General features: G+C 42.3%; 1 protein-coding gene across 2 annotated transcripts in view; it reads right to left on the bottom strand.

Moving 5' to 3' along the window:
* Positions 1 to 11,096, bottom strand: part of arhgap5 (Rho GTPase activating protein 5) — a 50,860-nt gene extending 39,764 nt beyond the window's left edge. Inside the window, exon 1 of one of the 2 annotated variants that reach the window (XM_018734811.2) lies at positions 10,691 to 11,096. The gene's annotated coding sequence lies outside the window, so the exon portion shown is untranslated. Of the gene's footprint in view, positions 1 to 8,974; positions 9,869 to 10,690 lie in introns of those variants that run through there. The other variant, XM_029250308.1, reaches the window with a different exon arrangement.
* Between the last annotated feature and the right edge of the window lie 12,876 nt (positions 11,097 to 23,972).

Genomic DNA, 23,972 nt, shown 5'->3' with positions numbered 1-23,972 from the left:
GGACTTTTCATGAGGAAAGTTTTTTGTTTTTTTTTTTAACCATTGCTGGCTACAACACCGTTCTGTTACTTCAAAAAAGGTAAAAGAAAGTTAAAAAGACAGTTTACCATATGCATACATAACTGTATTAAAACTTCACTGTGGACATTTCAGAATAAAATGTGTCTAAGACCAACATTTACGAAGCTATTAAGGAGTTCACTAGGTGGAAGCCAGACGGCATAGTTATGCAGTCCGGTCCTATACCCTCCCCCCACAACATCAAAGAAGCACCGGAAAATCAAAGTTAATGCTAAATATTTTTTAAACATATGCTAATTTAGGAAATAAAAACAATCTATACTCACTCACTGTCCATAACTACTTAACCTAAGGAATGTCAGCAGCAGTCTGTAGCCTTTCCAGGAATTACAGGAAGGTAGCCTGGCCAATAATGTATATTTCATGTAAAACATCTTAAATATTAATCTCATATGAATATTTGGAAATGGCACAAAGTATGCACCACAACCCTGCCTTAGGATATGCGGTTATTGATACTGAGTGCGTGGGCTCAACGTATGACAAATTGGATAAACATACTGCCATGCATTTTATTTCCCTCCAAATATATTAATGTATGCTCAGTGTGCTTATTTTCATATATTAACATATTATAAAAACTATTTTGAAATGCCTTTTTCATATGGAGCTGCTAGAAACTTGTTTACCTTCATATCAGACTTCATTAAATAACGAAACTAAAACTACTCTAACATTTACAAAAGCAAAAGTAATAATTGCATCTACAGGGGATATTACTGCTAAAATCAACAAAAGATGAGAACAGAAGCTTGTAAGAAACTTTACCTGTCAAGACCAATTATTTTCTACCTGGGTGCATATGGTAAATACATATAATAATAACATAAACGTAATAAAAAGCTATTCTGGTTTATTCTGTGTGTCACAAATAGTCTTCCCACACATAATGAAAGAAAGCTGTTCTGAAAAACCATTTGTAAGGTAAATTTTCAGAAATCAAAGACATAATTGCCATTAATTTCAACAGTAAAAATTTGTATGCATTCCTGAGCCCAAAAATTGACACTCATTTATGCTAAAATATCACCAAATGCCATTAAAACTGACACAATCACTTTGAAAGTTATCACGAATTGTAACCCAACACAAGACGGTTAAGCTACAATAAGCTGCTTACAATAACCAATATATACAGCTGGGTAACAACTAGTGGAGCAATTCAGTGTATAGTACCTCGCTTAAGGGTACTGTGGCAGAAGCAGGGACTTGTACCTTGGTCCTTCAATAGCAAGGTGATGGACCTATACTCTACACTGATTACATAGAGATTATATCTCAACCAATAATAAAAGTAGCCCTAACAAGCAGCCCAGCTACCCTGCACTTCTGCTGCACACCAAAGCAGAAATAAATATTAACAAAGAGGGGTGACACGGCTGTCAGGGTCATCCGTCTATTGACAGGGAGAAGTAAACGCCATCGCAGTTATTCATCATCTTTCCAATGCTGTATTTCAATACCTAATGAGCAATTTATCCCTCGTCAACAGATTCTGTCATCAGTGCTACAAACCCTGCAAATGGAAAACAATCTGCAACAAACAGCTCTCATGAACAATTTAGAACTACACAATTTTAACAAGCACTTTTGAGAAACTGTGAACCTGTTTTCGGTGCAACTGTGAGTGATGCTTAACCCAGCTCTGTATGAACCTCTGCCATCGCCAAGTTGACGCCCACATCCAACATAATGACAAATGTTTATTTTGCTTCCTCATTTTTTATTTGTGGAAATCTTTCGTGCAAGAGAAAGATATATATGTAAAATGCCAATATGCCTCCTCTTGTCTCCCATTTTCACAAATGGCTTGTTCTAATAAAAGGGTCATGGTCACCCAGATCCTATCCCAGAAGTATCAGGCAGGAGGTAGGGTACACCTTGAAAAGCACACCAATTCATCATTGAGCAATCACACACCTACACACTTATTCAATCACCCACACACATACACGCAACAACAGCAATTTAATGTCACCAATTTAACATATTTTTGGACTGTGGGAGGAAACCTGAGCACCCAGAAGAATTCAACACAAACATGGGAAGAACATGAAAATTCCACAGAGACTCAATCTTATATCAGCCAGGTGCTAGAAAACAAGCACTAGAGTATTTTTAAAAATTCCATAACCAACCAAAACGAACATTAAAATCTTTCAAGCAAGTTCACCATTTAAATGTAATAAGGATCTCATGAAAGCCCTGTGCTTTCAGAACAAGTCTTACTTTGTCCTTCGAGGTAAAATAATTAAAAATAGATGTTTTGTATTTTTCTTGGTGGTAAATATTTTAGCTCAGTTTGTAGGCAAACAAGGAAAGGGCAACGCTTCACATTGTTGTCACATGTTAATCACTCTCTCTGCTACTCATTCCATTTTCATGCATCATAAATAACAACCAGCCTTGTAGGGCTTTGCTGGTACCCGGTACAATAATGCACCTCTTACTTGCAACAAAACCATTTTTAATGCACACCTTCAGAACCGCTTGTCCTATATGGGGTCACGGGGAACCGGAGCCTACCCGGCAACACAGGGCGTAAGGCTGGAGGGGGAGGGGACACACCCAGGACGGGACGCCAGTCCATCGCAAGGCACCCCAAGCGGGACTTGAACCCCAGACCCACTGGAGAGCAGGACCCGGTCCAACCCACTGAGCCACTGCACCCCCCATTTTTAATGCACTGCACAAGTATTATATATAGCTTATGAAGGTAGAAAAAGTAAGAAAATCTAAGTTCTGGAGGAAATAAATTACAAGCACGTTCTGCTTCTCTTTCACAGATTTCCTGGGATGTTCGTAAAGCTGAAATTACAATCTTACAAAGTTATTCTGAGAAAGCCCTATATAAGTATATATCTATAGATCGATCATGGCTTGTGAACTTTTTCCAGTTTAAAATTCACATGAAAACTGACTTGTACGATTTGTATTAACAACACATCAATTAATAGAGAACTGGGGGTTTTGTATGAAAACTGGGAGTTATGGTAACTACGTTTGAGTACTGTAACTCGGTACATGCATGTTAAGGAGGTATGGTAACCACGTGTGTATGTTGCTGTGTTGCAGTGTCTTGGGGACAGCTGGTAAGTGTAGTGGTTAGTGCGACTGCCTTTAGACCCAAAGGTCGCAGGTTCGAGCCTCACCTCTGGCTGTAGTACTCTTGAGCAAGGTACTTATGCTGAATTGCTCCAGTAAAATTAGCCAGCTATCTAAATAGGTAAATAATTGTAAGCTGCTTTGGAGAAAAGCGTCAGCTAAATGAATAAATGTAAATGCCTTGGTTTCCCCCTCATGTGCTACATGTAAATTGTGCATTCTTAAAGTATAAATCTGAATAACCTTTTAAAAATTTAAAGGTGGCCTCCAACTTCAAAGGCTGGCATATTTAGCTAGGTAGAGGAGTAACTATTCTGCTAATAAACATTTTTTTCCGTAAATTTGATCTTCTATACACCTAGGTCTTAGAGTTGAGATGTCGACAGGGTTCAGACATTCTGCCAAAGTCTGAACCACTGGCCATGTGGAAAGATTGTTGGGTTTTACATTGAATTTCTGGATTATTCGATAGCCCTGATGTTTATGTGAGAATCCATAGTACCTGGTAAAAAGCTGAATTTTACTCACCTATTTCAGACTATTTTAAACCAGACGTAGCAAATTTCATTCCCCACGTACAACACTCAGGAAAAGAGAAAAATGGTGAAGGATGCTACTAAAAGGCCAAGGGTATGCCAAAAAAGGTCAGAAATACATAGAAATATTTCTATGAATTTTAAACAAACCTGTATCACTGAGTAAAAACATTAAAAAAGACAAATTAACTATCAAAGGTTGACACTGAAAATGATACTAGCTGATGTTCAATTTATAGTTTTTGGGTCTGAAATATATAAAAGTGCTGTATTTTCACTACTTATTTACTACTCTGCTAAAACTACTTCTTCATTAGTAACAACACAAGCAGTTTTGGAATCCATCAGCTATAACAGCAATTCATCAAAACTTGGATTTCAGACCCTCTGATCACATATTAAATATCCACAAGCCACAGCAGTGGTACAAAAAACACAGTTTAACACAATTTTCACCTTTTCACACATTGAGACATCCACCTTAATTCATTCTTTTTTCTACAGATTATACCTTTCCTCTGTTTATAAGAACTGTATCAAACACCTGCACTGTGAAGCAATATAAATAATTACTCAAGTTCAATTTATGAATTAGGTACCACACAGTCAGGACAGATGTCTTACAAGGAAAACATTGTAAGCTATAAAAGCACAAAGCTAAGCACCTTCACAAAGCTAAAGAATACAGAGTGCAAAAAACATCAGCACGACGTCAACAGTCTCTTTCCTGTACAGTATCTTAAATAGCCAGTCATCTGCAAGTTGTCCCACCTTCATATAAACATGCAAAGTGAAAGTTCTTCTGTACAAAACCATTTGAAGCTGGAGCGCAGGAATAAAAATATTAAGTTCTGAGGAATCACACCGCAATTCAATCCTCACATACTATTCTTGTGAGAATGTACAAGAAAATACACATAAACACACAAATACGTATGCTTCAAGACTAACAATGCATTTTTGTGTTTGTCATTCTGTTTTTCTAGCCCGTAAACTCCTTTAACTGCCAGCTATCGTTCGAACATAACTTTTCAGTTCCTTGTCAATTAAACTAAAAAAATTCAACCTGAGCATCCATTCTGACAAGAATAGTAGAGCCAAATATGCCTTACCTTCCCATATTTTAATATGCTTTTTCTGCTCCAGAATGAATGGTTAACAGAATTGATGAACTTTCTAATCAAACAAATTTGAGAACACACAGAACCTATTCTATCAAATATCTCCTAAATCATCTAAGCACACTGATTTATTTCATGTTCCAGTTATAGATGTCTATAGTCAAATAATTAATAATAGGAAAATTATACATTAAAAATGACAAAAAAATGTTTTATTGCTGAAGCAAAGCATGATTGAAATATTTGTAAACTTTTTTTTAAGTACAAAAGAACATACAAACTTCATTTGTTTCAAAGTCCTTAAGTAAATCTGAATTGTAAAATTTATTTTGCTTTCATTTTAGTGCGGAAGCAACTGCTGTTGATATATTTATCCAAAGCATCTTAATAGTACTTGACCATTTTATAAAACTGATTATATTTACTGAAGCAATTTAAAGAAAGTACTGTACCTTGCTCAAGGGTACTAGAGCAGTAGCGGAGAGTACAGCTTGACCTGACAGCATTTTATATCTTTAACCACGACTCAACTTGCTCGAACCTTGTTGGAATTTTCCAGAACGAAAGGTATGTAGAAGATATAAAATTATTCACCAGCTGTAAAATCAAAGCACAGGGGATGTCATTTTCTTCAAAAATATAAATGTGTCTTTCAACACTCTTTGCTCAGTTCAAGCAAATCCTAGCAAAACATGTCTAAGAACAGCAGGACCATTTGGGCACAACCCTGGCAAAAAACTGCTGGTCATTCAATCAGACCCTTATTAAATTTTAAACCCAACAGAAGGTGTCAGACCATTAAGGACTCCTTTTCTCAGCTATATATTGAATACAGCCCATTTGACAGGAAAATTAACCTACCACAATCTTTGGAGGAGGCTTTTGAGGCACCATTATACGCCACTAGCACATCCTGTGTCAAATCCATTAAAAATTTTGGTACTCACTCATTTTTCCAATCTATCCCATTTTAATCAGAACTCCAAGTGGATCAATAAACCAAATAAATGAAGAGCAGCAAGGTATACATTTCTATGACAACAAATAATTTACAAATTTATCCATCAATAAGGATGAAAGTGGTTTGATTATGACATCCATGTACATCCTCAAGCACTTTCATCATTCACATTCAAGAAAAGTGAAAACCACTCAATTAAATATTCATGTTCCGCTGATACAGTATAAAAATAACCCCCATTGAAATTGTAAGTTAACCACTGGAGACAAATATTGAAAGAAAAAACAGAGTACAAAAAGGCAAGACACCAAAAGGCTAAAAATTTAAAGATTTAATGAAAAAAAAAAAGACTGCAGTCATTGCAAAAGTGTTCTGACTTAAACTAAGAAAAATACAACAAACCAACATTACACATTAATCATATATAGCTTCAAGAACAAATTTTGATATCAGTTCTGGCAATAAATTATATCAGTTAATAATTCAAAAATACCTAAGTCAGTCCCTGTGATGACTGCACTGTATTTAAACAATCACGTAAAAAATACCAATGCAGAAAAGCACTATATACTGAATAAAAATCAGCCATTTAGTCTTAACATAACGCCACTATTTATACTGAAAAATATTTATTTATATACTGAAGCATCTAGACCATTTAACAAGGTGCCTGCAAAGTCCTTTCTTGTAATTTACATGAGTTCATAAATATAACTTCCAGGAACGCTTATGGTAAACACTGAATGGAAGGTTACCTAAGACACGAAATGTTGTATAGGTCATAAATAACATAACAAAAAACATGAATACCTCTAACTGTGAGGTGGACTATTTTTGACAAATATCCTTTAGCGGTAGAATAACAAAGGTGGGGAAAAAAACTGTATTAATCTTTAAATGATTTGAACAAACACATAACCTTCCAGTATGGGTGCAATCAATCTACAGATATAGCTTTCATAAGCAACTGAAATATGTATCTAAAAGTCACCTTACGTTACAAAAAAAAAGCATTAACCTCAAGACACCCGAGGGGAGGAAAAGAGAAAGAGCGAGACAGCCACATCAAAGTGACCGCAAGCCACTCTCAGCCCCTGATCGACCGGTCGCATCAAGACGCGTCATCAGACGTCATCACACGTCACATCACGTACACCTCCTTTGAGTAAGAAACTGAGCTCTTGTGGTTTCTCTGTTTTACACACGACACTGAAGGGTTTTCTGTTCAAGTTCACAGCTACATCACTGCTCTCATACATACAAATATACATACAAATCACAAGCAGTCTAAAGGAAACACATGGAGGGAGACCACATCCACAAAACACCAGGCAGTAATGCCTGTTTAACCAGCCATGTTCTTTCAATGTACAATAACTTCCCAACATGCTGAGCAGCACGTGGACACACTCCGGGAAGAGTGGGGACGGCCGAGGAGAATCCCAGACAACAATCACCCTCGCTTTTCATTGTGGTTTCTTTTTCAGTCACATTGTCATGAGTTTTCATTTTGTGTGTTTTCTCACTGTATTATAAAGCTAATGGAAGAAATGCCCCCCCCCCCACAAAAAAAACATGCATCATTTTATCAGCAAATGTGAGCCCAAGCCTTCTGAGAACAGTGAAAACAGGAAGAAAACTGTTTTGTGTTTTACAAGTCAGCTCTTATGTGTATGAAGAGGTGCAAGTTTGGATTATCTAGATAAATTGGGTGAATTAAAATCACTTCTTTCATTTCAATTTATTAACGAGCAGCTCAGGAACACTGGGGTAGAGTATAAATCTAAGTTTCAGTCCAGTCCTTACATACCATCATAGCAAACCAAGAGTGTGAAGGAATGTTAAAAATTACAAGTATTGTCAAGTTGCGACAGGGTTCCACTCCAGAAACCTCGCCGTAAGTCACATATCCCCCGATATTGTATTTTAATATAAAGCATAAGGATGCATAAACATTTACCTTTTTTTTCTTTTTACATTTATTCATGCAGTTGTCTTACAGTATTAAGGTTACAATTATTTACCCATTTACACAGCTGGATAGTTTTACTGGAGCAATTTAGGGGAAGTACCTTGCTCCAAGGGTACTACAGCCAGAGGTGGGATTTGAGGTGGGATTCATTTGAACATGAATGCTATGTTGTACAGGATTTGTTTCATTTTTTCACTAATCACACACACTTTTGTCTCAAAATTCTACAAATATTTTCTTGGTGCACTATTACTTTAATTTCTGGACTGGTGTCTTTTTCCATGCACCATCAGATATCTCACTTTTTGTTTGCTACTATAGCTATTGTAAAAAAAAGTAATGAAGGTATTGCAAACAAAACATTCAGCAAGTAAAACAGTTGGTTTATTTCGGTAAATAAAATGGAACAGCTGAGACACACCGTCAGTAAGAAATATGGTGCTGTGCGGGAGAACTCTAACATTCGTTACACGTTACGTCGGGACTCGAAAATAAAGGTTGTTGCGACAATCGTAACATGTCTAGATAACTCACATATGTAACAAGCTGAGGACAACCTGTACACTCTTGGTGGATGGACACAGATGAGAAACAGACAGACAGACAGCTGGTTGCATAGTGGTTAGAACCGCTGCCTTTAGACCCAAAGGTCGTGGGTTCGATCCCCACCTCTGATTGTCGTACCCCTGAATAAACTACTTACCCTGAATTGATCCAGTTAAATTACCCAGCTATACGAATGCGGAAATAACTGAAAATACCTTAATGCTGCAAGAGGTTTTGGAAAAAAGCATCAGCTAAATTAATAAATTTAAATATAATATAAACCTAACAGTCAAAGCAGCAGTTCAAGTTATACTGCAGAATCCAGTCTAAATACATTTTACCTCGATCTACAATGTACATCACACTAAACTCACATGCAGTTTTCTGTAGCGCGTTTTATTCTACCTGCAGTGTCCAGTACTGTGTCCGACTGTACCGTGTTGTGTCCTCCTGTACTGCATTTTATTGTGTCCTACAGAACTGTGCTCTACTGTAGTACTGTGCTCAACTGTGCTGTTTTACTGCAGTGTCCTGCACTGTGTTCTACTGTATTTGTGTCCTACTCGGCTACTGTACAAAAATACTGTTCTATTGTGCTGTTTTACTACTGTGTAGTGCCCATATACTCAGACTGTATTGTGTTCTACTCTACCTGTAGTGTTCTGCACTGTGTTCCACTAGCGTGCCGTGCTGCTCACTGCCAGGCCTCCTCCTCCTCTCCTGTACCACAAGTAAGCCTGGTACCCAAGAAGAAGAAGCTGTACTCAGTCATTTTGACCGAGCCGCCGGTGCCCACCGCCCGTCCCTTTCCTTTCGCCGGACTCCCATTCTTCTTTCCCTCACCACCGGCTCATTTGTGCGTCAGACCCTCGGTTCGGCGCAGTCAGTCGTCGCAAACTTTGCGCCTCGGGCTTCACCTGTCCTACTTACACACGCAGTGCGGGGCTTTCGCGTCAAGCGTCACGCACTGGCCGCTTCGCGGGGTTTCGCGGGGGCCGCGCGCGCGCGCCGCGACAAACGCCCCGTCCTCGCGGACGGCCACGCCGCTCCTCGGAGTCGGTACACCTGCGACGTGACGTAGTGCGGCCCGCGTGCACGGTGACGTGCGCGCCCGTGATGTCAGCCATCTTGCAGCAGCGCAGCTGTGTGCGACTAGATCCACTAGCATTCCACTCAGGTTCTTCGATTTTCCGGCGTGCCCTCCGCACTGACCCGGTCTACAAACACTCTGACACGGGGAGGGGAGGGCACACTTAAGCCAGCAACAGGAATGAGGGCGGGAGGCGCGTTGCGAAGCGAAAACAGAATTATAACAGCGCACTATTTGCACTATCAGTATCACTATGAAGCTGGAAGAGGCGTGTTATGGCGCGCACACGACCGCCGCCGGCTCGCAGTGCAGAGTGGACGTTGCGAAAACACTTCCTCGCTGTAAAGTCACCCGCAGCGACACAAAGAGCGAATCGACGCCGAGTGTCACATCATCTGGCCGGGAAACATCACATGGGTGTCTCCGAAGTCGCCTTTTTTCTGCACACGCAGGACGAGCCCGGCAGCGGAGTGCAGCCCTTAGACCTGGCAGTGCTCGAGTCTCACACACGGGGCACAGCGGAGTCAGTGCAGGTCGGGGGACATCGGCGGCCCCTTTCTGCGGGCTGCGCTCAAACAAATCTCCGCTCCTCTAGCAGCGAGGCGGTGCGTTCCGCCTCCGGGCCAGGCTAGGCTAGGCTAGCCCCACTGCGTGCACCTCTGCTCTGGGCAGCGCATTATCTTGTTTTTTTTTTTTTTTATTTCTTTTTTTGTTTTCATTTCCCTCCCAAGTTGCGTTTTCTGCCCTTTCCGAGAGCTTCTTCCGCGCAGTATCTGCCAGCAAATAAGGCAGCAAACACCGTCTCCTCTGGAGATACGGACGGAGCGGGCGCGAGCCCTGTTTACTCCCCGAGTCTCGCGCTCGGTCACCTGGCCGTGTAACAAACTACGTCAGACACACACATTTCATGTCACTTTCTCCGCAAACGACGGGGGGAAAAAATAAAAAATAAAACAGCTGAGCTGAGCTGGATAAGCGCGATCAGATCAGTAACCGAGCGGTGTCGATGTGGTAAACCAGGGGTACGGCGTGCTGGTGACCAGCCGCTGCTGGCTGCTTGTCATCGTCCCCGCCAGCGAGAGGAGCGGGGCAGCGGAGCGGGCCTTGCGCGCTCACCTGCGCGACTCTCAGGCCCTCCGGCCCCGGCCGCTCGCTCGGGAAGCTGTCCGCGGTACCGACCGCGGCGCGCACACGCACACACGGACACTGCGCGGCGCCGAGAGAGAGCGGCTCCCAACGGCGCGCCGCGCCACTCCGGACACTCTCTCCTAGTCCTACCTAGCAACATGGTCGCTCCCAGCGCCAGCATTCCAGCGTCTTCTCCTCCCTTCTCGAAAGAAGCGTCCTCGCCGCGATCCGGCCACGAGCCGCGGCGCGCTGTCCCGCTCCTCCGCCTCTACGGCGACGAACACAAATCCGTCCGCGGTCCGAACGCGGCTTCGCGCTGTTTTTTCGCGTTATTGGACGGCTGTAATCCGAGCCCCGCTCCCTCCCCGCTCGCTCCAGTCAGTAATGGCGACGGATAGATCCTGCTCTCTCATCCCCGGTAACTTTTCCATTCGCCTGTGTACGGGGGCGCGGCGCGGCGGCGCGCACAATTCCTGGGATCGCGCGCGCCCTTCACGTACAGTAAGTTAGGCCGGTTTTCCGTAACGCGTTCAAGAGGCGAACGCGCGTTAGTGTGGGGCTGCAGGCTTCGCGTCGTTTCCCTCTTTGGTTACGAGTTGGTGCGGAAACAAACAGTATCTCGCAAATGTGCGAAAAGCGCTAAACAACTTTCATTTCCCCGTTCTTACTGCTACATGGTCTCCGTGTAACACTGAATAATTTGAAATTCACTCTTTCAAACGCAAACACTTTTTTTTTTACCTCAGGCCATCATCACTCTCATTGAACAGTTAACACACTCCCTAGGTCTCCTGCCATCACTTTTGTAATTTACTCCTTATTTACATTGATTGTATTCATACTCTCTGTATACTCTAAATATTTATTTATTCTCTAATTCTGTGCCAGCTATTTGTTGTCTGTAAATAGTGGAAGCTTCATCAAGAACCGCAGCAAATTCCTTGTGTGCGTCACATTTTTGCCAGTAAAACTCATTCTTCCCTATCTGTACACGTTTGTATACGTTTACCTCACAACCGACTCTGCCCAACTACTTGTCCAGGCCATGGTGACCTCCCGTCTGGACAACTGAAACTCTTTCTTGTGTGGCCTTTACGCTACTGCCATCAAACCTCTACAGCTTCTACAAAATGCTGCTACACAAGTTGTGTTTGACTTGCCAAAGGGTTCCCATGTATCTCCTCTACTCGTTTATCTCCACTGGCTTCCTATAGCTGCCTGGATCAAATTTAAGACCCTGGTTATGGCCTACAAATGCATCAATAGAACTGCTTCCAGCGACCTATAAGACTTGATCATCCACTACACCCCAACCAGAGACCGCTTCACTCATCTACTTCGCCCCCTTGGTGGTCCCGCGCACAAAAGGTAAAGCATGGAGGTTCTCAGTTCTGGGTCAGTTGTGGTGGAATGACCTTCCCCTCTCACTCAGAACTGCTGGAACTCTGTCTACATTCAAGAAGGGTCTAAAAACTCGCCTTTTCCAGACTCACTTTGCCCAAGATCTCTCCAGCTCACGTATCGTGTAAATGTTCATGCACCGTAACTTTATGATCATCCCTAGATAAGCCTACTGCCATATACATAAATGTTTGTGTACCTTTTAAACAAAAAATGAAGGAAGGTGGTCAGGAATTGTTTATTCTGAGTTTTGTGCACCCGCTACCTATGTATGTGAGTGGCCGAGAGAGTGTGTTCCACTGATGTATGGATGAGTGACCCAGTGTAAGTCACCTCGGTGAATAAGGTGTGTGGGATGATAACACTACATAGAGTTCATTGGAAGTCGCTTTGGAGAAAGAAAACTTAATTACAGTAAACATAATAAAACACTGTGAATAATGCCCATGTGATGACACAGTATGTCAGATTGTCTCAAGACGGGAGCTGTGAACTCAGTGACCTGTCCGGCATGGCCAACTGTACCCTGATCTCATTCCCTTTGACTGGCTTCAAATGTCCCTTTGAGTGAATCATTGCACATTCATTCATCTGCAACACATCTATTCAAAACAGCTGTTTGTCCTGGGAAAAGTGCTTAAAAACCCAAAACATTAAAATGTACAACGTATAGTATTTGATTTCTTAACAGAAATGTTGGACAGTTGCTACTGCGTTCTCTCATCTCATCTGTTACTGTATGCGTTACGTATTTTTCAATCTTTCGAATGCTATTTATAATACTGCACAGTTAAAAGGTTTCATGTGCAAAAGTGTTCAGTGTTTGAAAAAGTTTGCAGTACTTGGGAAATCAACAAATTATTATATATTTTGGTTAGATGGCACAGCAAATTTATTTACGGTTCATGTATGGAACTTGAGTTGGTCAATATTTACTCTAAGTAAATCCTTATTTATAGCTGTTTAACATGTAGAGTGGATTTTACTCAGTTACCCAACATCACTTCCAAAGCTTTGAATATCATGCACTTGGCTGACATTTGAGGGAGGCGATGGAGCTGAAGGGACAAGTAACGAATTTTTGTGGTCTGCATTTGTGGTCACAATTTAGAGGAGTAAAATCACTGTAAACTTTTCGATACTTAACCTTCTGTATATTACTGTTACAGTGTCTTTCTGCATAAATGTTTTCAGCTGTGATGTGAAGCTGATCTGTGAGATCAACCGTAGTTGAATTAGAAAAGCACTGCAGTGACATTCCCCAAACCAAGTAGTTTTTCTATTATATTTTTCCCAAAATTGCCACTATCCAATTTTATGACTGCTATTTCTCAGACTTAATTTTTATTTAGTTATTTTTTTTCCACTACCAGTCAGTCAGTCAGATTGTCACAAAGCACCATGCAGGCGTTCCTGCGGGATATTGGAAAACAGAAATCCCAATTTCTAAATATGATAAAAACAAAGTTATTTCCTTTCACCTGCACAATCTACTATGGAATTTAAAAAGATAAAATCTGTGTATAAGGCAGGAGCCCGAGGCACAGCACACACCTCCCAGCCTGATGGCCACACCTGGGAGGGAGAGCTTATTACAAGCAAAAAAACACACACTGAAGACATTACACTGCACTTGGTTAAAGACTTGCTTTAAAGAGACTGCATTCTTAGAGTTGGAGTACCAGTTGGTTATTTATTTTGACTGTAGAGTTTTGTTTAGTTTTAACAAACAAGCAGCAGGTGGCATAGTGGTTAGAACTACCCACCTTTGGACTCAGAGGTCCCAGGTTTGAATCCCATCTCCTGCTGTAGTGCCCTTGATCAAGGTGCTTACCATGAACTAATGTAGTAAAAATTACCCAAATGTGAATCACTACAAGCTTAATAGTGTAAGTTACTTTGCAGAAAAGTGTCCGCTATATGTATAAATGTAAATATAGGCTGTAACATCAATAAAATGCTGCGTAAAACCACCCTTTGTTACCCAACACCTGGTTACTGCCCCAACCTGACACACCCCTGGCTGCCACGTCCTACTTTATGCAAAAAACTATTTGTAGTTCAATATTTTAAAATACTACAAATTTCTTACAGATAATACTGTAAATTTATCAAACAGTAACTGCTGTAACGAAAATTTTATGTAAAAGTTTGAAAAACTATGTAACATACATTAGTTTTTTTTTAATTACATAGAAGAAAAGCCCATGAAACATCAGTCGCAGGAGACCCAAGAGTGATACCCTATTGTAATCTATCTTGTCGCATTGTCATTGATCATGGACACTGAGGAACACCAGACATGAGCTGTAAACACTGGAACCCAGCTGAATTAATCCAGGCCACATTCCTACTCTGTTTGGGTCTGTTTTACTGCCAACTAATGTCTGGATTCAGAAAAATTCACTTGCTCAGTTACTTTCCTTAACTGCTCATCCAAGTCAGGATTGTGGTGGGCCAGAGCCTATCCTAGAAGCATGGAGTGCAAGGTTAAGTAAGATAACTTTGGACAGGATTCCACATGTCCAGGGTAGCTAAACATACACTAAGGACAATTCAGCATCACCAGTCACTCTGAAACACGTTTTTGGGGGGAGAGAGGAGGAAACCAATGATTAAACCCATGTGAACACAGGTAGAACATGCAAACTCCACACAGAATAAGCAGATTGGAACCTACGTCCAAACAGTGCAGGTGCTGTAAGGTCCCAAGCAGTACCTTGCCACCTTATTAAGTGATACAGTTCAAAATTAACAAAGAAAATGTTCATATCTTCAGAAGAAAATTGTAACTGAACTGTTGGTAACACGGATTAGGAGATCAGAAGAGAAATGGATCTGAAAGAGATGTGTTTTCAGCACTTTCCTGAAAGCCATTCAGCAATTCTGACAGGCTGCAGTGGATTGATGTCGCATGCAGGCAATACCCTGCTTTATACCCTATCCATAAGACAAAGGGTCTAACCTTGCATTGTTCAAGCGATGGATGGATGGATGGATGGATGGATAGATAGATATCTAGATAGATAGATAGATAGATGGATGGATGGAATCCAACCTTTAAAAAGTCCTCTGATTATTTTCAGGTTCCTTTCATTTCCCTTTGTTTGGAGGCTATTATGGTACTGAAGTTCTGGACACTGAAAACTATCACATTCATGTGAGTGAAGCTCCAATTTTAAGTTGGAGTTGGTATTTTCTGCAAGTTTGAATTTTAATCAATTACCTCATGATAAGGCATAAATGCTCATGTAGCACTCCCTTCTTCATTTCACAACCACATCTTCTCAAGGTAAACCCTTGTGGAAACATTATAGTACCATCATCATAGTGGAAGGAGGAGGGAGAGCATAAGTGTGGCATCATTATTAATGCCTCATGTACCAATGTCCTTTATGTCACAAATGACCCCTGTTCCAATTACGGCACAAATGGCCCAGGAAGGCTTTAAAACCGCAGTACTCTATGAATTATTTATTTAATTCAGAATTGTTTATCCATGAACATCATGAATATACTGTATCTTCTGAGACTGACAGACCTGAAACATCCAGCGTGCGAATGGAGACACCACCAGTCGGTTTATTTTCTTTCAGAAATGCACACAAAACACTCCAGAGTTTTGATGTTAAAAAAAGCTCTGCATTATATCTACGCTTCTTAAGGAAAATAAGAGGAAATGTGTTTAAAATAGATTCCTCCCTAATTCCCAGTTGTATTCCAGTACCAAATGGTCTTTGACCTTGTCCAGTAATGAGTGTCATCCTCTAACCTCCATATAGCAAAACATAGTCCAGCATTCTTTATGAGTGGTGAGGCCCCCAGCTTAACCCCCCCAAGGGTGCAGCCTCCATGACCGCCAAGTCTGCTTGGAGAAGATCAGCTGGGGCAACTCCTCATGTTCCGTCGATTCAAAAGTCCAGGGAATGTTCCAGCTAAACATCTGTTTCTTCTGAAATTCTTGTCCCAGGATGGGAGGGGCTTCTCATTCTTGACTTTCATAATTCCATTTTTCATGTCTTGGGTGCTGAGCAGGGAACTTTTTTCCAGAGCAAACCAACTGAGCCAGGCACACAGAACATGAACACGGTACCGTCACATCTGACATTCGCACCCGTGTTTGCAACACTTTCAACACTGGAAGTCATTGTTTGAGTTCCTTTAAAACAAGGAAATTTAGAGGGTGAGGCTTTAGAAAAGTAATGCCCTTAAGTTGCCTAGAAATTCTGAGGTCAAATTTAAAAAAATAATAAAATAATAGGTATTCCACTGAATCTAAGTTTTTTTTTTAATATGTATTTATCTGTGCTAAATTTACCCATTACATTTGGCACATTGGTGTAGTGGGCAGGTTTGGTGTCATTGTGGGCATTGTCACCCTGTGTTAACATGGGAGATTCTGGTCTCTGGTCAAAATAGGTAATTTGGTAACTGGCCTCCTGTCCTGGGTGTGGCCTGTCTGTGCTTTGTGGAATTGGCTCAAAGTCCTTCAACTGGTCTGTGAAAAAGAATGAACTCTTCAGTAAGAACTAGCCTATCATTTTTTAATATATTGTAACGACCCGCATTACCGTTTGTTTGGATGGAAAGATTTGTTAAATGTAAATCATTGCATTATGGGAAAAATACGTAAAGTGTGCAACCGTTGGAGTGACTTACAAGCAAAATAAAGGGGTGACCGTGTTTGCCGATAAAGAAAAAGAACCTAGAGGTGCTAAGCAGGCTGGGAAGATTGGCTTGAGGTATAGCTCCTAGAGGAAATGGAGTTCTTAGACTGAGAGTATTATTTCCCTGTGGGCTGTTGTTCAAGTAAAATGTTTGAAATAAACACTCCCTCTGTGTCCTTCTCTGCCCCATCCAAACCTGTGGTGCTGTATGCTATAATATGTATGAAAACAGATATAGCCATGCTGGTAATATACAGGGATCCAACTTTCTTTAAGATTATCTTAAAGGCTCTTGATACCAAATTTTTAATTTATGGAATTAAAAATCAGTATAACAAAATTTATCTGAAGCATGTCCCCAAAAAGTTCAGTAATGTACTGTAGTTGGCAATAGTATATCATCAGCTGTTTCCCATTGTCGGCTTGCTTCCCCTGCCACATGTTAGTGCAGTGGTAGTGCAAGAATGACTGACAAACATCCTCCCTCCTCCACAACTCACAACCAACTGTTATCTTGACTCAGTGAGCACTGTATCCGGTTCTTTACAATAAACTGCCTTAAATTTTCTGCACTTTTTAAACAGAAACTTCATTATTAAATGTTTGTTCCATCTACTAGATACTGCATAAGGAAAACAATTTGTCTCTGATACACACTGCATCGAAACATACCGAATAACGATGTCATTAACTTTTTGATAATCATGAAGCGTTTTATATCGTGCAAAAACCATAGGTGGATATAGGGGTTATATAATTACAGTTATATAGCTGTTTTATGTACAGGGCTTGGTGTTTTAGTGTTATTTGGGAAAAGTGGTTTGGGGTTTTTAGATGGGCTGGGAATAAATTATTTTCCCCCATGTAATAATGGGAAATAGGCTTTGAGTAGCCACACCATATTTAAGAACAGATTAGTTTAATAAATCAAGAGACTGCTGCATACACACAGAGAAACAGTCGTATAAACACGGCGGTAGCTACTATTCCTCTTATTTCCATGCCTGTGCTAACATTTCATAATGAACAAGGATGTTGCGATTCAGGATATTCAAACAGAAGGCATGCTTAAGACTCCATAGCACTGTCAACACACACACGCACACACTGTCTGAACCGCTTGTCCCATACGGGGTCGCGGGGAGCCGGAGCCTAACCCGGCAACACATGGCGTAAGGCTGGAGGGGGAGGGGACGCACCCAGGACGGGATGCCAGTCCATTGCAAGGCATCCCAAGTGGGACTCGAGCCCCAGACCCACCGGAGGGCAGGACCCGGTGCAACCCACTGCACCACCGCACCCCCCCACACTCTTAACGGTGAAGGTTATATTAAAGTGCTCGAGCAATGAATATGCTGTATATTGTGTAATGGTATGCACCATGTCTGCCATTATGTAGGAACGCCACTAATGACCGTAGCAGTTTAATTACAAACCACTGGCATTTAGTTATGTGAGCCTTCTCATGAGATCAGTGCAACTTTAAATCTGACCATCTGCAAAGCACTTTATCCATTTTAAGTTATGGAAACATGACACCAAATGCAACAGTTTCCTTAGTAATTGTTGGGTACATTAATTTACTTTGCAGAGCAACTTTATGTTGTCATTCTAATAGAAGTGAAATTAATCTTCCTGAATGTTTTGCAACAAAATTTAGATCAGCATATTAATCAAAGTACATCTCTGAGCTTTGTATGCGGTATATAGTTACCACATTCACAATTCGGCACTGGACATGGACAAGGTGTGTGTGTATATATGTACATATATACACACAGAAATAGTATATCATATTAACACTTGCCATCTCAATAATATTTGAAGTATAAAATATTTCTTCACTTAACCACTACCATTAACCACTCAAAGTCAGGTCCAAGGTGGTCTGGAGCCTATCACAGCAACATAGGTTCAAGGCTAATCAAGGGCACATTTCAAATGAGATCCATCCATCCATCACACGTGCATGCATGTGCGTGCGTGCGTACAGATGAGTGATTGACTGCAGTTTAAGTCAAATACTACATAGCATTCACTATAGATGGCTTTGCAGAAAAGTATCTACTGAACAGTGTGTGGGGTTGTTGGATTTATTTATTTTTTTATTTTATTTTATTTTTTTCCTCCCACAAGTCCTGTGACCAGCTGCCTTAAGTGTCTGTTGATTGCCCTTAAGTGGTAGCAGCTTGTCATCATTAATTAGGCAGCATGGGGCAGGCGCTAAAGATGCTCCTCAGTTCAACCCCGCTCCTATCAAGGCACTGAGAGAGTAAGCACTCTGATGGAATACCCTCCAGTTCAGCATGTAGGCTACCTCACACCCTGTTGCCATGAAAGGCTCTGGATCCTTACAACTCAGACTTGGACAAATGATCCATTACTGATAGAAGAACAGGATTAATGCATGAGTTTAGGAGGCAGCTGGAAGAAGATGGGGCCAACAGCAGAGCAGGGATGGGGTGGAGGTGGATGCTGGTACATCGCTTAGGGGATGTGGACATGTGCACCTTGGTGCCGCTTAACCCACACCTGCCTCCCCAGCTTTTCGTCAGCAGTCCCGCATTCCGGTCACCACCCATAACTCCTACTACTTCTGTCGTGGACATTCTGGACAGGCCATTGTACCCTCTCCTTCAGGTTGGTACCTGGAAAGGATAAGCGAAGCCTCCTCAATTTCAATTCCTGCAGTTTTTTAGGCCTGATCTTGTAGGAAAAAATACAAAAGAATTTCTTTTTTAAAAAAAAAAAAAAAAAAATCTGTATCCCTGCTGTCCACTGTGTGGCAATCTTTGCCTGCTTAAGAAAAAGATTGAGGCCAATGACAGCAAAAAAGAATAAGCCAGTGAGAACCAGGTGCAGCACCCAAGCAAAATGCAGTACTCAGAGGACCCCCCCAGCATAAACAGTAGTATTTACTCTCTAAGTACTCATACCTTTCCCTATTCAGTTTCAGACCAGCTGCTTTGTATTATTGTGGAAGAACCCACTGTGGCCACACCTATTCATCAATACTGACAGCTGCACATGGAAGCAGCTTTTTTTCTTTTTTTTTGGGGGGAGGGGGTTAACAAGTACCAGGTGGGCCAATCATCTAATAACAACCATTATAAAAGCCTCAGAATGAGTATATGGAAGGGTTGGAAGGAGGGGGGTAGTGGGTTGATTATGAGCTGTGACTCTTAATTTCACTGCTATTCACTGCCTGATCAGGCATAGAACCACCTCTATTGCTGGGGGTGCCCCCCCCCAAACTATGTGTAATGTCAATATGGGAAGGTAAATAAAAGCATCTGCAGCAAGTTTTATTCAAATGAGCACAGACTAAGGACATTTGACTCCTACTCCTAAATCACAAGTAGAATTGAAGTTTTGCAGTATTAGATGTATTCCTTTAGCTGATACTTTTCTCCAAAGTGACTAGTAATAATTACTCGTCCACTTCCAATAAAAATTACCCAGTTGTGTATCAATCCAGGGTGGTGAGTAACAAAGGGTGTTACAACAGGACAAGAGATTCAAACCTGGGCCTTCTCAGGCCAAAAGGAGTAGTTTTAACTGCTATGCCACCTGGTGGTAATTTATTAAAACATTTGGGTCAAAATAACTAATATTGTAGCTCTGGTGGGGTGGCGCGGTGGCGCAGCGGGTTGGGCCGGGTCCTGCTCTCCGGTGGGTCTGGGGTTCGAGTGCTGCTTGGAGTGCCTTGCAATGGACTGGCGTCCCGTCCTGGGTGCATCCCTTCCCCCTCCAGCCTTACGCCCTGTGTTGCCGGGTTAGGCTCCGGCTCCCTGCGACCCCGTATGGGACAAGCGGTTTCAGATGATGTGTGGGGGTGGGTGTGTAGTTCTGGTAATGAGCCCATTGAAACAATGCCATTAAAGATTATCAGTGCAGAGTAAGTACCTTGACTAAAGGTACATCAGCTGGAGGTGAGGGTTGAACCTGCAACCTCTGAATCCAACTGAAGCTGATCTACCCACAATGCCACCTGCTATTAAAAAGGAAATTTGCACAGTGGTGCAGCGAGTGTATAAAAACTAGTTTATTACTAGTTTTACTAATTTTAATCTTAATTCAATAGTGATATTTCACTGCTGTGGTCTAAACCTGAGGTTGTATTCTGTTTTTATATATATATACACATATACACACACATTCTCAGAACCGCTTGTCCTACACGGGGTCGCGGGGAACCGGAGCCTACCCGGTAACACAGGGCGTAAGGCCAGAGGGGGAGGGGACACACCCAGGACGGGACGCCAGTCCGTCGCAAGGCACCCCAAGCGGGACTCGAACCCCAGACCCACCGGACAGCAGGACTGTGGTCCAACCCACTGCGCCACCGCACCCCCCTATACACATATATATGGATGGAATTCTTTCTTCCAGAGAAAACACTGGAGCTGTAGAACTCAAACAGTGGACCACTTCTAGATAATGAACTTTTTTGATACTGCTACTCTAACATTTTGGAAATACTGCAAGTGTTCAACATCTAAGCTGTGACTAATCTGAAAATATATATGTATAAATAAAAAAATAATAACAATGCAAAGGGGGTGTGAGTACCCATGAGCCCTGAGCAGGAAGTGAAAGGAAGAGCAGATGGAGAGGGCCCCCCTGCCTCCGACAGACCACAGGTCGTCCCGGAGAGGCAGTAAAATTGGAAGCAGCTGCTGCCGTTTACACTGCGGGGCTGTAGCTAAGTGAGCAAGGGCGCCGAACACGGCGCGGACGCCAGGGTCGAGACGCAGAGGATCAAACGGGGGTGTGGCAGCGACGGCGAGCTCCAGGGGTGAAAGGGTGTAGGTGTTATTCATCTGGCCGGTCCTTCCTCCACCTGGCTGCCGTGTGCATTCCTGCAGTCTGTAGGAACGACACCCGACTGAGCTCAGAAAACACACCCACCCAAAACGCAGATCGAGCCGAAGGTTGTTTTACAACCCCCCCCCCCCCGATGCGTGTTTTATTGACCCCAATAGTGAAGCCTGGTAGGAGCATCACTGATGAACATCTGAAACAACCAGTGAAAACTGCACTTTCCTCCTTCACTTGGTTGTACGTCAGTTGTTTCTGGAGTTTTTGCATTTTTTTGTGCGTTTAGTTTCATTTACAACCAACGACATTCTCGTTTTGTATGGACTCAAACGCACCTACCTTTCCTTAGAACTCTTTTCCCGTGTTTGTCGGACTGTTCATAAACCCCAGCCCTGTTAGGCCGATACAAGGAGCAGTAATACCGGCAATTTCATGGTCATTTCACAATCGCAAGTTTTGTCTATGACTCAGAGCTACAGCTCCTCGTGCCTAAACGGAAAATTCTGGGTATTATACCATCCATCTTACATTACTTCGTTTAGCAGACACTTTTCTTCAAAGCAACTTCCAACAAACTCTGTGTAGAGTTATCAGCTCACACTGCTAGATACACCACTCACACTGGGTCATTCATCCATACATCAGTGGAACACACACTATGGGGGAACCTGAACAGCGTGTCTTTGGAGTGTGGGAGGAAACCAGAGCACCCGGAGAAAACCCACACAGACATGGGGAGAACATGCAAACTCCACGCAGACTGAGCGGGGATCAAACCCACGTCCTCTTGTACCACCCGGGTACTGAGAGACTGCAGCACTACTCACTGTGGCACCATGCCGCCCATCTTCGCTTATCGCTTGTTATAAGTAGGATCACAGGGGTCCGAAGCTTCTCCTGGAATCACACCGCACCATGTCGAAGTCAACTCGAACCCTTAAAGGAGCCTAAAAGCTGCAGTGGCACAACACACTGTCTTCACTGTCACACACCTTTTATAGGACAATATCCCAAAACTTATTTGCAGAAGCCAGTTTCAACACCAACTCTGTATTTTCAAGTAAAAATAGTGGTGTGTGTGATAAATGTAGATTAAGTGTACTGATACACAAGGTACGCGTTGCACAGTAACGGTCAGTTCTCGCTCGTTTCAACTGGAAGCCGCCACGAAAAGTAGAAGAACGGGTTTGGTGTCCCACAATGTGGGCGCCATAGAGACTAATTAAGCCGACGGGACGCAAAAAAACACTATGAGTCTCCAGGGATCTAAGAACGGAACGCATAGCTCTGCAAACGGGCGCCTTCCCCCCAGTGGGGTCCGTGTCTCCGGTAACCCCGGGCCATTCCCCTCGAGGGGGCAGATCCCGGGGCAGGAAGGCGGGGAGAGAATCGCTTAGAGTCACTTTCTCAGTGTGAGGTGGATGACCTCAACACTGTTGACACAACAGTGGCTGCTGGTTCTTCTCAACCAGAACATCTCTGGCTTCACACAGCGCACGGCTGTCTCGTTGGCGTTTCCTCGGTGCTGAAAACAAAACAAACGTGGCAGCAGTGTGTGTGTGTGTGTGTGTGTGTGTGTGTGTAGGGCTACCTTGCAACGGACTGGCATCCTCTCCAGGATGTATCCTTCATAGCCTAGCAATCCATGCATCTGGGATAGGCTACAGACCACCGTGATCCTGCCTAAGAATAAGTGGTTATGGATATTTAGTGAATCAAGAGTAATGACACAATTACTATTATGCTAAAAAACTGCTTTTGCTCTCGTGAGGCTCTGAAACAGTTAAGAAGAGAACTTTCTGGAACTTGGCTGAGAAGTCCAAATTGAAATCACATTATGAAAACGCATGCATATACAGTGTAGAGTATAGGTATGTTTACAGAACTTTTTCAAAGACGAATTATTTTTTGAAATAGTGATACTGCTTGCTAGTGTAGGGTATCATTAAAACTAAAAAAATATACATTTATTGTTGCACTGAAATTGTCATTACACAACATATTTTTTAAACCTTTTTAAGGAGGGAGGGGACGCTTGGTGGAGACACCCCTCCTTCCCCGCTAGTGATTCATGACTGAGGAAATTACAGCCGCGAGACACATTCCAAGATATTATGAAATATTACCATTTTAAATGGGAACTAAATATACTGTAGGTGAACCACTTTTCCAAAGGTTGAGTTCTGATCATTAAATCCATTCCACAGAGTTAGTCACTTCATATCTAAAGAAATGTTGGCTCAGCTTCCATCGATTCTCTCCAGAATGGTTCAGAATGCAGCTGCACGTGTCGCGTTTGACCTGACGGTGTTCCCATTATCTTCCTTCCTCGGCTTCCTGTAGCTGCCTTTGTGAAGTTCCACACTCCAGTTAGTACTTGCCACACCCCAACCAGACTGCTACTCTCCTCCTATGTCTCCTTGATGGTCCCATGCACAGGATGTCCAAAATCAAAATCCCAAAGGATCTTAGTTGTGACACCAATGTGGTGGAACAGTCTCCCTCTCTCACTCGGAACTGCTGTATCCCTCTCCACATTCAAC

The sequence above is a fragment of the Scleropages formosus genome, chromosome 3 (genome assembly GCF_900964775.1).
Source record: "Scleropages formosus chromosome 3, fSclFor1.1, whole genome shotgun sequence".
NCBI classification, from domain to species: domain Eukaryota; kingdom Metazoa; phylum Chordata; class Actinopteri; order Osteoglossiformes; family Osteoglossidae; genus Scleropages; species Scleropages formosus.
This window is presented reverse-complemented; position numbering and strand designations above follow the sequence as displayed.